Source organism: Drosophila simulans, chromosome 2R (assembly GCF_016746395.2).
Source record: "Drosophila simulans strain w501 chromosome 2R, Prin_Dsim_3.1, whole genome shotgun sequence".
NCBI lineage: Eukaryota > Metazoa > Arthropoda > Insecta > Diptera > Drosophilidae > Drosophila > Drosophila simulans.
In genome coordinates, this window is record NC_052521.2 from 17,256,907 (window position 1) to 17,269,040 (window position 12,134).

The 12,134-nt window shown below is 44.4% G+C and overlaps 1 long non-coding RNA gene across 1 annotated transcript; it reads left to right on the top strand.

The window, feature by feature from the left end:
• The first annotated feature begins 6,081 nt into the window (after nt 1–6,081).
• On the top strand, nt 6,082–8,950 carry LOC120284432. The gene is made up of 2 exons (XR_005543679.2): nt 6,082–7,235; nt 7,682–8,950. It is a non-coding gene; the product is annotated as an uncharacterized LOC120284432 (long non-coding RNA).
• Nucleotides 8,951–12,134: the final 3,184 nt, after the last annotated feature.

Genomic DNA, 12,134 nt, shown 5'->3' on the forward strand with positions numbered 1-12,134 from the left:
ATTCTACATGCCTAAAACAATAGCATTAATGCGCTGTATCATCATATATCGAAAATATGCCATTAGGTTTATTTTGGTAGCTGCATTTTAACTTTGATTTAACATGCTGTTACTCCATCCCTTTAGGATTGTTGACCTTGAAGTCCCGTCCAATTTTTGTAGGTGTACGTTGGCCTTACCCCTGGTACCCCATGTGCATTGTTTTTGTTAATTAGGAAGTCCAGATCGCACCCTAGGTTCAGGTTCAGGATCGGTTTAGGGTCAGGATGTTAGGAGCACGTACTTCCGATCGGCGGCGCCTCGTTCTGGGGCAATGCCGCCGAAGTTTCGCACTTCAATGAGAAATTTCATGTAGTGTGGCGAGTTCGCATTGCTTTTCCCAGATTTTTCGAGCGCTCCGAATGTGTTTGTTTTCTACTTTTTATGCAGCCAGCATGCAAGTTGGTCACGTCTTGGTCTGGTCGGCATTCTAGCTTGCAGTTTATGCTCTATTTAGGTTGTTTTTATTAGCCATGTCTACCGTTTGTGTGCTAGCAGCAGGGCCCATAAAAACAAGCAGCTAAAACGTGTTGTTCCATGTGATTGTACTGCCTGTCATTTGGCCGAACTAAGGCTAATGCACTCTGACCGGCAGATGGGAAGTGAAATGCACTCGATCATTAAATAAATCCACAAACATTCGGCAGGAAAATTTAAATTAATTACAAACATGAAAGGGCGGGAATAAAAAAAAACACGAAACGCAAAAAAAGCCTTTAGCATATGGAAAGACGTGCCATTGACAAGCAATTAAATTAAATTAAATTGTGCAGAGCGTATCTTCGGATGTAATGGGATGTTGTTGTTAATGTATGGCCGTGTTTTAACACGTAAATTGGTGGGCGGGCTTAAGGGAAACACCCACGAAACAAAAACAAACAACAATCGGCAGTCCGATAGAGAGAAAAAAACTTATTAGCATGATGATTATTAATTAATTGAAAAAGTGAATGAAGCATAAAATGTGCAATGAATAATGAAAGCGCTCACCGAGCAAAAAAAAACACGCACTATGCAAATGCAAACAAACAAGCGGTTACAACATGGAAAATGGCCAGTATGTGAAGCATATGGAAATTGGGGAAACAGAAGAGGATCAGCTCAAGGGAAATTAAAAAATTGATTTCAGTTAATTGATCAGCTGTAATTAAAAGGCGTATTAATTAGTACAATGAGTTAAATGTATGTACCGAAGGCTTTTTTCCTGATTAATAAACAGTTGAAGTTTAGTCTAAGCGATTAACTCTTTTCTCATTAACTAGCTTTAGCTGCGCATTCAACTCCTTGACGGCTTGTTACAATGTAATTTTCAAAGCTGCTGCCTGCTAGCCAGTAAATTTTGAAAGGGTTAAGGGGCAGGAACAAGGTTCTGTTCTTGGCAGGCAGCGAAAATTTATTAAGCGCAAAACTATAATTAAACCAAAGTAAAAATTATTAAGGCAAGAAGCGCGCGAAGAAACAGAGAAACTAGTTCTGCTTGGGCTGGCAACGCGTTTGTGGACGAGGGGCAATCGTTGCAAGAACGATTTAATTTTATGCAGAAATCATAAAAACGCGTCAGGTAACAAGATAGTTGCTGCTCGTGGGTTAATTGTACGGAGCTGGGACTGGAGTTGCCATGAAAAATGATGCAAAGTCGAATATCTTCAAGAATATTCAGCCCGACCGACTCTTGCGCAATTACGCTCGAAGGCACCGAGTGTGTTGGGGAAGTCGTAAATACGGCCAGACAAGTGTGGTTTATAGTTAACACCTAGCCGGGGCATAAAGCTTATCCCCGGCTTCCTGTGCTAATTTCCAGGTTCAACGATCCGATATGAAGGTGCGCGCCATATCGGCGGCCTCCATCGCTGCAGTGAACTTCTGATCGGATGCCCTGGCCCCTGGTGAATTTAATTAATGATTCTGCATTGTTCGATCGCGACTGCCACCACCGAGATTCTTTTGTGTGCGCACAAAAGTTTGGAATTGTAATTGTTGTGGGTCCGGTCAATGCAGGGAGTTCGAAATTTGTAACGCCATCATCATTAGACCCAAAATCTCCGATACTTTTTTTTTCATTTTCGGTTCTCTATCAAAATTAATTTGACTATTCTCCGCCGTTCGCCTATGGTGCCTAATAAGCCATAGGCAATTAAGCAAAACACTTACTCATGCCGTCCAAATCCGAATCCGAATCTGAATGTGAGTCTGAGTCTAAGCCTTCTCGCGTTTGAGCCGGAATATTGGACACGCGAAACTATGGTCACTTCTTCATCAGCCGAGGGGTTTTTGGCACAGCGGGCGATCCGTCCATAAAAGCAATTCATTATGGCTTATGAATCCAAACATATATTCATGCAGATATATACACACAATATCAGTGGAAGTGGCGCGCTCTAAGCGTCGTTGTTAACGCGCAGTTTATGGCACTTTTTCGGGCCACATTGCCGCAGATATGGGGGTTCTGTCGAAGTAGCCAGGGAAAGCGCAAAAAACATTGTGGCCGAAAGTGTGTCCCAGTCAGCTCAAATGCTAATTAATTGTTCTAATATCGCTCACAAACTGGCGTCCATTAATCAGACGAACTTTCATTCATGGATGTTGAGGAAGACATTGACCCTGACGAGATCTGCTGGGTAAAAACTATAACATGATAATATATATCCACAGTTTAAATGGTTAAAAAAGCTGTAAGAGATCTATAATCCAATAATATTAAAATTTGTTCAACACTAATTTTTGCAGAATTGGAAGAATTCCCATTTCCCTGAGCTTTCGTGTATTCACAACCACACGTGTGGCAAAAGCGAATCTCAGAATTCGAAAGGCATTTTCCAAAACCCTCACAACTCATTTATACATTTACACATTCACCGGACAGAGTGTTTTTGCCAAATTACATTGAAATAACATGCCCATTTTTGATTCATGTGCTTCCCAGCTCATTTTGTATACTTTTCCGCTCCGGTTTCCGACAGTTTTTTTTTCTTACCACATTTTTTTGCTGCGTAATCTACACAAAAGCCGCATAAAAGTGCATGAAATTAGGCGGAAATTGAACTTGAGAGGGACTCTCATGGCTTAGAATTATGAATGGCGCGACGGGTGTGAGTGCTTTTAAAAACCAATTAATAAATTTTAAATGTATGCACTGCAGGTTGCTCGCTCCGCTGATGTTTTGTTTATTATGCAGTTCGCTGCATGAGGCGCAAAGTTCCGCCGCTTTGGCCCCCGTTCTTTGTATTTTTATTTTGTTGGCTGGGGAGAACACAGCACGAGTTGTCAGTGGCTCATTTTTCTTGGGGCTGCGACTGGACGCTTTGCATTGTCTTGGTGAAAAATTAAGTGTGAACAACTTATTGAGGAATTTGTACAGGTGGCAGCATCACCATCACCATCACCTTCAGCTTCGGCAGAAGAACCAGATCCACGCCGGGCTGCCGTCGATTGTTTAATGACTTCATTTGCGAGGTTACAGCCCCAGAATCCAGAATCGAACGGAGAACCCAGCCGCTCGGGTTAATGAGCACAGCTCTACGGGCTTGGCCCCCAACTGATATGGCCACAAAAAGCCAAGAACAAAAACAGGAAACCGAAAATCTTCCGGCAGAACGGGCGACGCGATTATTGAGCTCTGACTGAGACCAATCCATCGATTTAGACATTACATCAGGCACTGTGGTAAGACTAATGATGTCAATGAATATCTTGTTTTGGTATTATTATTATTTTACAATAAAAATACATTAGTAATGATTGTAAACATCGGCTTGAAAATATTAATATATAAGAGTAGATACAAGTTGCTTATGTTATATGCTGATATTATCTCCATTCTTAATAGTTTATTATAATTTGCTAATCTCAATCCACTTTGGGATCTACGAATAACATTTATTGGACAGATTCTACGCTCTCCTGCTTCTGTTGGCCCCCGTCTCTGTGGCTGAAAACTGTCTGGATTGCAAACGCATACCGATACCAAACTAGACTCAGATCGATGGGTCCAATAAGCCAACCTGCCACATGGCAACCGCAACGCAGTCATGGCAAATGTGGAGCAGCTCGCCGGCCCGCGATCATGTCACTAAAGTTGATAACGCCGATTACTTCACATACTTGGCATATTGTCGAACTTGCCGGGAATCGCGCATTGCATTGCACCTACATATATGCGTACCTCTGGCCAGGTTATAAGGAGCGGCAAACAAGAGGGGGTGACTGGATAGGGATGTGGATTGCAGCTTCCCTGCAGCCGCTCCACATGACACATGAGTAATGGCCACGCAGGCAAATTTATGACAAGTCACATTTCTGATGTGCTCGTTTATCAAAGCCCATAGACAGGAACGGGCTGTGCCAGGAACTGGAAATGGTGTGGCATGGGTATAAGTACGGGCACCGCGATTCTGAGCTGGAAGATGGAAAAAGGGGGCCTTGGAGGCGGAAAAAGCGGGCTGACAGGCGCGCGTGACAAGCGAGGAGCAGAGCGTCCAGCGAGCTGCCAGGTTCCCAAGTTCCCAAGACCTGGCCGTGGCATTGAGTTAATTATAAACGACGAGAGTGAGCTTCAATTGATGCCGGAGTGGTGGCCAAAGGAAGCCTCTCAGCTGGCAGCTAATCCCGGCTGACTGATCAAAAGGCGGCTGAAGATGGATGGTCAAGGGCTTTTATTAGGTTGTTCCGAAACTCAGGTGGAACGGAATTGAGATCTACAACTCCAGCGGCGGGGTCACACACAGAGAAATACTGTCATCTTGATATAAGCCAGTTGGGCAATAGCAAAAGTTAGATAATAAATATAACTTCGAATTTCGTTGATGAAAAGCCCCTGAGGAAATCATTTAAATATACGTACTTTTATTTTATATTCCTCTTTATATGGGTATTTAAAGAACTTCTTGTTGGTAGAACCAAACTGCACGACTTCGACTTGGCGATGTAAATCGCTCACATAAGCGAATTTGTAGCCGCGAATCAGCAGAGCAATTAATTCTGCGAATCGATGGGAAGCTGCCAGTCGATCGTCGCGAATTATCGCTGAAGTTGGGCCGTTCAAACGACAATTCCAGGCAATAAGCCATGCAAATGGCAGCTCAAGTGAATGCTAAGAAACCAATAATAATAAAAATACACGAGAGCGTGGGCTTCCATCGTCCATCCACCATCCTCCACGCCAAACATCCTTCAGAGGCGAAAGACGGGCGATTAGATCACAATACGAACGCTCGTAAAAACGTAGAAATTCTCTGGGCCTTGTTACGTTTTGCATAAACTGTTTGGCGATTCGGCTACGTCGGAGTGAAAAATAAGCAGCCAGCCATCCAGGAGATATTATGGAGGTCCGGGCTCCGCATTCACATCCACTCCACTCGGCTTGATGGCATCGTTCTAGGTAAAGAAAGCTGCTGACTGAGCCAAGTTCGCCCGGTTATATATGGTGTATTGCCATCCAGTGGACACCTACGTGTGACAAAAGCCAGTGCCACACTTTTGTTTGCGACCAAACTGCATGTGGGTCTTACCAAACATTGCTGGCCATTAGCACGCACGAGGCCAAGAGCAAGCCCAGTCCCAACTTCCAATCCCAATCCAAGGAACGGAAAACGGAATACGAAGAGGATGAGGACGAGGACGAGGATGAGGCCTTTGTGTGTGCCACACAATCATGATCAAGACTTGACAAATTCTGTTGTCTTGCTTTAGTTTTGTGGCAGGGAATGGTTTATGTGGGGCATTAAGCTGGCCAGGAAACCCGGCGAGATCGTTTTGGAAGACAATGTAAGCTAGGAGAGAGAGTGGGTCTGGTCTATGGGATTCTTTAGATGAGAAATTCAGATAGGCTTACAATTCTATATCCTTTGTCTAGCACTGAGTTTATTCTTTAGTACCAATTTAATCTTAATGTTTACAAATATGTAAGCTTCAAATGAAGTCAGCTGCTAACCCTTCCATGCGGTAATCGATAAGAAGAATGTGACATTAAGAGGAAGACACCGCCCTGATGGTATCCCGCAAAATACTCCTCAAAGGACGAATTATCCGTTCAGCGCTCGGATCGCAGGATTACAATGAGTGGCAACAGCTGGAGTCGTTAACGCTTCAATGGAATGGAAGTAAAATTCATTGTAAAGTCACTGCGGACGCGGACTCCTTTCGCCGTGATTTTCATAATTCAAATTGACCGTATCCTGGCGAAGGATGGTATAAGGGCCGGGGTCATAATGAAATTCACTTTGTTTTCGCTGGGGCAACCCGAGCTTTTTTTTTTGCTTTTTTCCTGCTGGGCTCGTCCTTCCTCTTTCTTGGCTGCTCTCTCGTGAAGTGAAAATGCCATTCAAGCAGAATAATGCAATATAAACTGTTGCAGCTTGAGCGGAGCTACTCAACCGATGAGGGCGCTCTGTGGGTTGAGAACTGGGAACTGGGAACTGCGGACTGGGAACCCGTTGACAATCGACAAAAGACAGCCGACCAAGGAGGACATTCTCACTTGTGTGTGCTCGAAGGCGTCTGGTAAAACATGAAACCACAAAAGAGCTGGCTGGCTGGCTGACTGGCTGGATGGCTGGCCCAAGGAATCGTTCATGTCAATTATTCCAGTTAAGTGAGCAGCAAACCAAAGCTTTGGCAATTTTTTGAGTGCATTTCAGATACAAAAAATTACAATATGAAACCCAATACGCTGGGCGTAATTCAAGTTGTGAGAAACTTAGCCCCGACTTGCATGAATTGCTCAAGATCTCTGGCAGCGACATAATAAAGCAATAAACTGCTTGCAGGATAACAAACACAAGCAGCAAGATACCCAAACATCGGCTCCCCGTATATGTGCAACGTATGTAGGATAGGCAGATGCTCCGACGATCTCGAATTTCACATGCAATCAATGACAAATTTATGACTCCACAACAGCGGGCTCTTCAAAATGCATTCACATCGGGATGTTCAGGGACACTAGTCCAGCAGTTCCATCTCCATCTTATTTTTCGCGTGCTCATATTTCTGTCAATTTGCTGCAACGCCCCCGCCTCCACGCCAAATTGAGTTATAGCCCGAATGCGAGCATTATCCTGACAGCTGTCCTAGCCCGACATTTAAGTATCTATTTCACGCATTTGCCAAAGATCAAGTGCAAGTGCTCGAAGGATCCACTTCAATTGGATTTACCTCAGCGGAGTGGGACTCTCCTCGTGGAATTTCCGCTGCATTGGGTAAGTCGGGAGATTTTAAGTGGAACTGGCTCTTAAATTTGTCGCGCAATTAGCTGCTCCATCGGGATCGATTTGAAATTGAGTCCTATTGTGCAGTGTGACGACAATTTGTGGGAAGGAAGCGGAAGTCCTGTACGAAAAGGAAACCCTCGGGAGTTAAGCCGCGAAAAACCTATAGAAGATATTATAGGCTCAGATGCTTATCTAATCGAACCAATCAAAAATTTTAAAGAAAATATGTTCTTATATTATGTGTAACAATTTTGTTGTCAAGGTAATACTATATGACCCTTTAATATTCCTTGAAGTTTCCACTTTTCACCTTCCCAGAAAACTCTTATCAACTCCTTTTCTAAGCTCTCAAGCCAACCTTTTGATGTGGCCACCTTTGCACTCTCTGTGAAATGGTTTTTCAAATGGCATTCCACGGGGTCTGTCAATTGCAGGACTCCCCTTCGAAGGAACGCAATCAGCCAGGATCTAAGTGGAAATGCATTTTCACAATATCGTACATGCATATAATGAAAACAAGGCAGCAGGAAAGCAAAGCTGAATTAAAATATGCAACAGCAGCAAAAATAATAATGCCACCTGAAGGGTCCTAAGAGTGTGGAGTGTGCTAAGAGCTGAATACAAGTAGCCAAATAGCTTGAGACGCTAACAAAGTTTTTGCCCCTGCCACCGCTGATAAACCCGCCCGATAAGCGACACGCGACCACAAGAGGGTCCAGCCGGAGGGCCAGGCTAAAACCCAGGAACTTCGGATCCCTGGCCAAGAGCGGGAACAGGAACCGGTACAGGTACAGTTTGTTTTGGGCCCGCAAATTGGTTTGGCTTCTGCCACCGAGTGGGGGGCTTTTGGCTCAGTCTGGGCTGGAGGATGGTGATGGGGCAGGTGCCCCACCCACCAACTGGCGCTGGGCTGTCACACGGAATGCTGCAACATGGCCCACCGAGACACGAATCAAGAAGGAATACCAGTGCACAGAGACAAAACATTTAAAGCTGGAAAGCAGTTTGTAAAAGTATGTGGAAAGTATAAAAGATTTCACTCAGTTTGTTCTTGGCTAATCAGTGGGTAATCAAGCGCGCTCTTCTATGAATTTTGAAAATATATTTAATTCAACCGAATGCATTTCCTCGGATCTTAGTATTGCTGAAAAGTTATTTTTCGAGTGTATTTGAAAGACAACGACCAACACAATATTCTCGCCCCGGCTATGTCTGCAGTTCCGTTTTGTGTACCGATGTCAGCGACTGCTAACCCCACCGACGACCCAACCCAACACGGCGGGTCTTATATTAATTGTCACGCATATGTCTAACCTCTGACAACAACAACAACAAGAGCCACAACCGCAGGAACAACACCGACCTGGGCCCAGAAAAACCACAGACGAGGTTCGCCGCCGCGCATATTTTTGGGTCTATTGAAAAGCCAAAACCACAAGAATGTTACCAAAAGTGTTGCCCAGCCAAATAAAACTACTGTTGTTTTTAATGCTCTTATTGAAGGGGTATATAAGCGATAATGAACTTAATTGATCTTGTAGCATCTGTACACAGCCCACTATTTAACTACATCCCCTCTTAAATATCTCGTATAAGCCATGCTCATAAACATCAAAACTATATAGTTCAAATCAAAGATACTAGCCATACCCTTAAGGCTCTTCCGGTAGAGTAAAATATATTCGTCGTACTTGTATGATCAACGTTCCCCATCTTATTTGTGTTACCATTTTCGTGTGTCATTTGTGGGTGGGGACGGCAAGGGGTTATGCCAGGCGGATCCGTCCGTTCTTTGGGCCATGTCTCTGGGCCTGGCCGTGCATTTTGGCCCGTTCGTGCTGTCGTCTGCTGCTCTACTTGACAATTACCTTCGGTACATGTGTTGCTCCATTGCCGTCGCCCGCTTCTTTCTTTACTTTCTAAATATTTTCCTTGGGCTTTCCAGCACCGAGACGGAGGCACAGAGGCAGGGGCAAAGTAAAACACTCTTCTGCGGCGGAGACAAGACCTTTTTGTTTTTCCTAATGTGTCGTTGTTTTCTTTTTTAATTGAATGACAGCAGGCCAGACAGCCGGCTTTTCAAGGGGGTGGTGTGTGTGGATGCTATGTGGGAGGAACAAACGAAACAAACAGATGGAAGCGCCTCCCCCGCGCGGTTTGCTGCTCATTTATTAATGCAATTAGCATATGCATTTACGAGATGTTGTCGCTGCAGCCGGAGAAAGAGTTTGTGGTAGCCCAAAGTGGCACACAAATGCGATTAGATTGCCCAAGATTAGATTAGTCTAACTTTTCTATCTGGGTATCTCTCCAATTATGTGGCAATAAGCCAATGTTGGGCAACCTGCAGCATTGCTTGCTCAAATATTTACCAGTCTACTCCAGAGCCCGAAAAACACACTTTCTCAATAAGCAGATGCCGTGCCAAGCTCCACTTTACACTCACCCAGAACCCAAAGAATGTTTAGAGCGAGTTGCTGCTGATTAGCCCTCAGCGTTCACCCAATTTTGCAATTGACATCCAAGTGCTTTCCAAGAAAATACCCAGTCAAAGGAAAAAGTGCAAGCAAAGGGCTTAGCTAAGCCATTTGCATGTTGGTCCGAACAAATCCAGTTAAATAGGTAAATTAGTGGGTCCAATTATCGTGCCTCCTTGGCCAGGCCTAGCTACCAAAGCACACACTCGCTACCATATGAAACACACTATATATGGGGCACACTGTACCTGTACGGTGAACACGCAAGGAGTCCGCACGGGAAAATTCCTTTGGGCATGCGAGCAACGAACTCGAAAACTTTTCCATGGGAAAGTTTTTGTAACTCGAAAAATATAAACAGAATATAGTTCACAAAATGTGCATTTACCGGAACAAATTAACTTTAATATTTGTATTTGTAATTAACTAAATTGGAGGCACAATATAATTATCTCTCTCTAAGTTCCGATAAAAACTTAAAAATGTCTTAAAAAGAAGGTTAGTTTGATTTAAATATATCTTATTTAATGATACAAAAGATGTTCTTGGTGCTGTAAATTGGATGGGATGTGTATCCCATCGCCACATGTATTAGCTGAAGTAAACTTGGAATATGAGCAAAAAACCAAGATTTATATATCCAATTAACCATAAATCAAGGATTTTCCGTACCCATAAACGTGTTTTTCGTGAAGCCATGATTGTGTACATTACTCCAGGCTTAACAAAGTGCCAATAACTTTCGGCTTAAATTGACGTCGCAGCCCTTTCTGACCGGCTATCCATTACCAGGTCCGCTGGCAGCCTAGTTCCCACCATAACGGCAAAGTGGCCGAGGAAAAGTGCCACGCGGAAAAGCGGGGAAAATTTTGCATGGCCGGCTCGTAAGTTATGTCATGTTAGCAGTTGATTTTGAGCCCAACTTGGGAGACGGACCCCACCGAGAAGTGGTCGACAGGCGATGTCGTCGCGCCGAGTTGCGTGTCAAATGCGCTCGGCCCAGGGAAAACTCTCAGCCCCAAAGGAGTTTTCCAAAGATTAAAAAGCGCGCTGGTCAAACAAGCGCCAACGGGCCAGCGGCATTATTGATATAAAGTGAAAGAACTTTCCGGGCAGCGTAATTCTGTGGCGAACTAGAGCTAATTTCGTTAGCTGGGCCACAGAGAGCCTTTCAAAGTCCCATAAATATTTATGGACCTTGGGATGGCCGGCGCTTTCTTTTCATGATCCTGTGCGGGCGACTCAAAATGTCCGCAGCAGCTGAGATTTGCATTCGGTATATTGGATTATCAAGCACTTTATCCGGAGCAACTGCCACTTCAAAGGAAGCCAGCCTTCTAGGGTTACCCGCTTGGCACGTCTGCTATCAACTTCCGATAGGCTCGGACATTTCATGGCTAGTTTGAGCTGGGACAGCAAACAGAAATCAAATGCCTTCTCGAATCGCCTGCCTCTGATTTTCCGCATCAGCGAAGGGGACTGGGGATTCCACGTAGATGGTAGGGAAAACAAGATCTCAAGGGCCTCGAGGCGCACAGGATGCAACTGGAAGGCGGCGCCTGGCAGACGACAAATACTGAAAATCTTCTCAGCGAACCGGATATGGGTCCGTGGAAATCCAAACAAGTGCAGCAGCAGCAGCAGCAGCAGCGGCAGCTGCATTCCCTCGCATTTTGAATTCTCCCTCTCAAGTGGCCCAGATAGACGCGGCAAATTAAGATATCAGCAACGCTTTATGGGCTCGGAAAAAGGAGGAAAACCCATTCATATCTACCAAGTCGAGCGAACAGAACCCGCACAGTGGCATCGGGCACCTTTGTCGGTGAAACAACCGCAGTGCAGAGACAAGCACATAAAAGGCATCATCTAATCGCTACTTTCTGTCACATTGATGATAAAATTTGGGTCAACTTTTAGTGGTAGTGGCACCTTATCCACCCCTTCTCCTTCCACCATCCTTGAGATAGTCAGAGTCGCCTGCACTTACCCAACTTCGTTTTATGTCTAATGGCCCAGGCTACCAGTTTTTTTTTTTTCTTCTTTAAGTCTTGTCTTGTTTTTTCAAGAGCGTGTGTTTTTATGGGCCTCGGTCGTAGTCCCTTGAGTTGCCGACGATAATAAAAGCAAAGGCATGGCTTAGAAGTACAAAGTCTAAAAGCAAGTCGGGGCATATCCTTTTTTATGCTGCGGTTATTGTAATTTCTCCTAGCTACACTGAGCGGAGAAAAGGCGATTAAAGGCGATATGCAAATTGGTGTGAGGAGTGGGGGGGAAATGATAGTAAATGGACGGTGAATCATGGGTGGAAATTGAAGTGTTGGCCAGAATAGCAGTTCTTACTAGAACAAAGAGTTCAATAGTCGGTTAATAATATTTTTTATTGAGAACATTGTATCATACAAAATACATC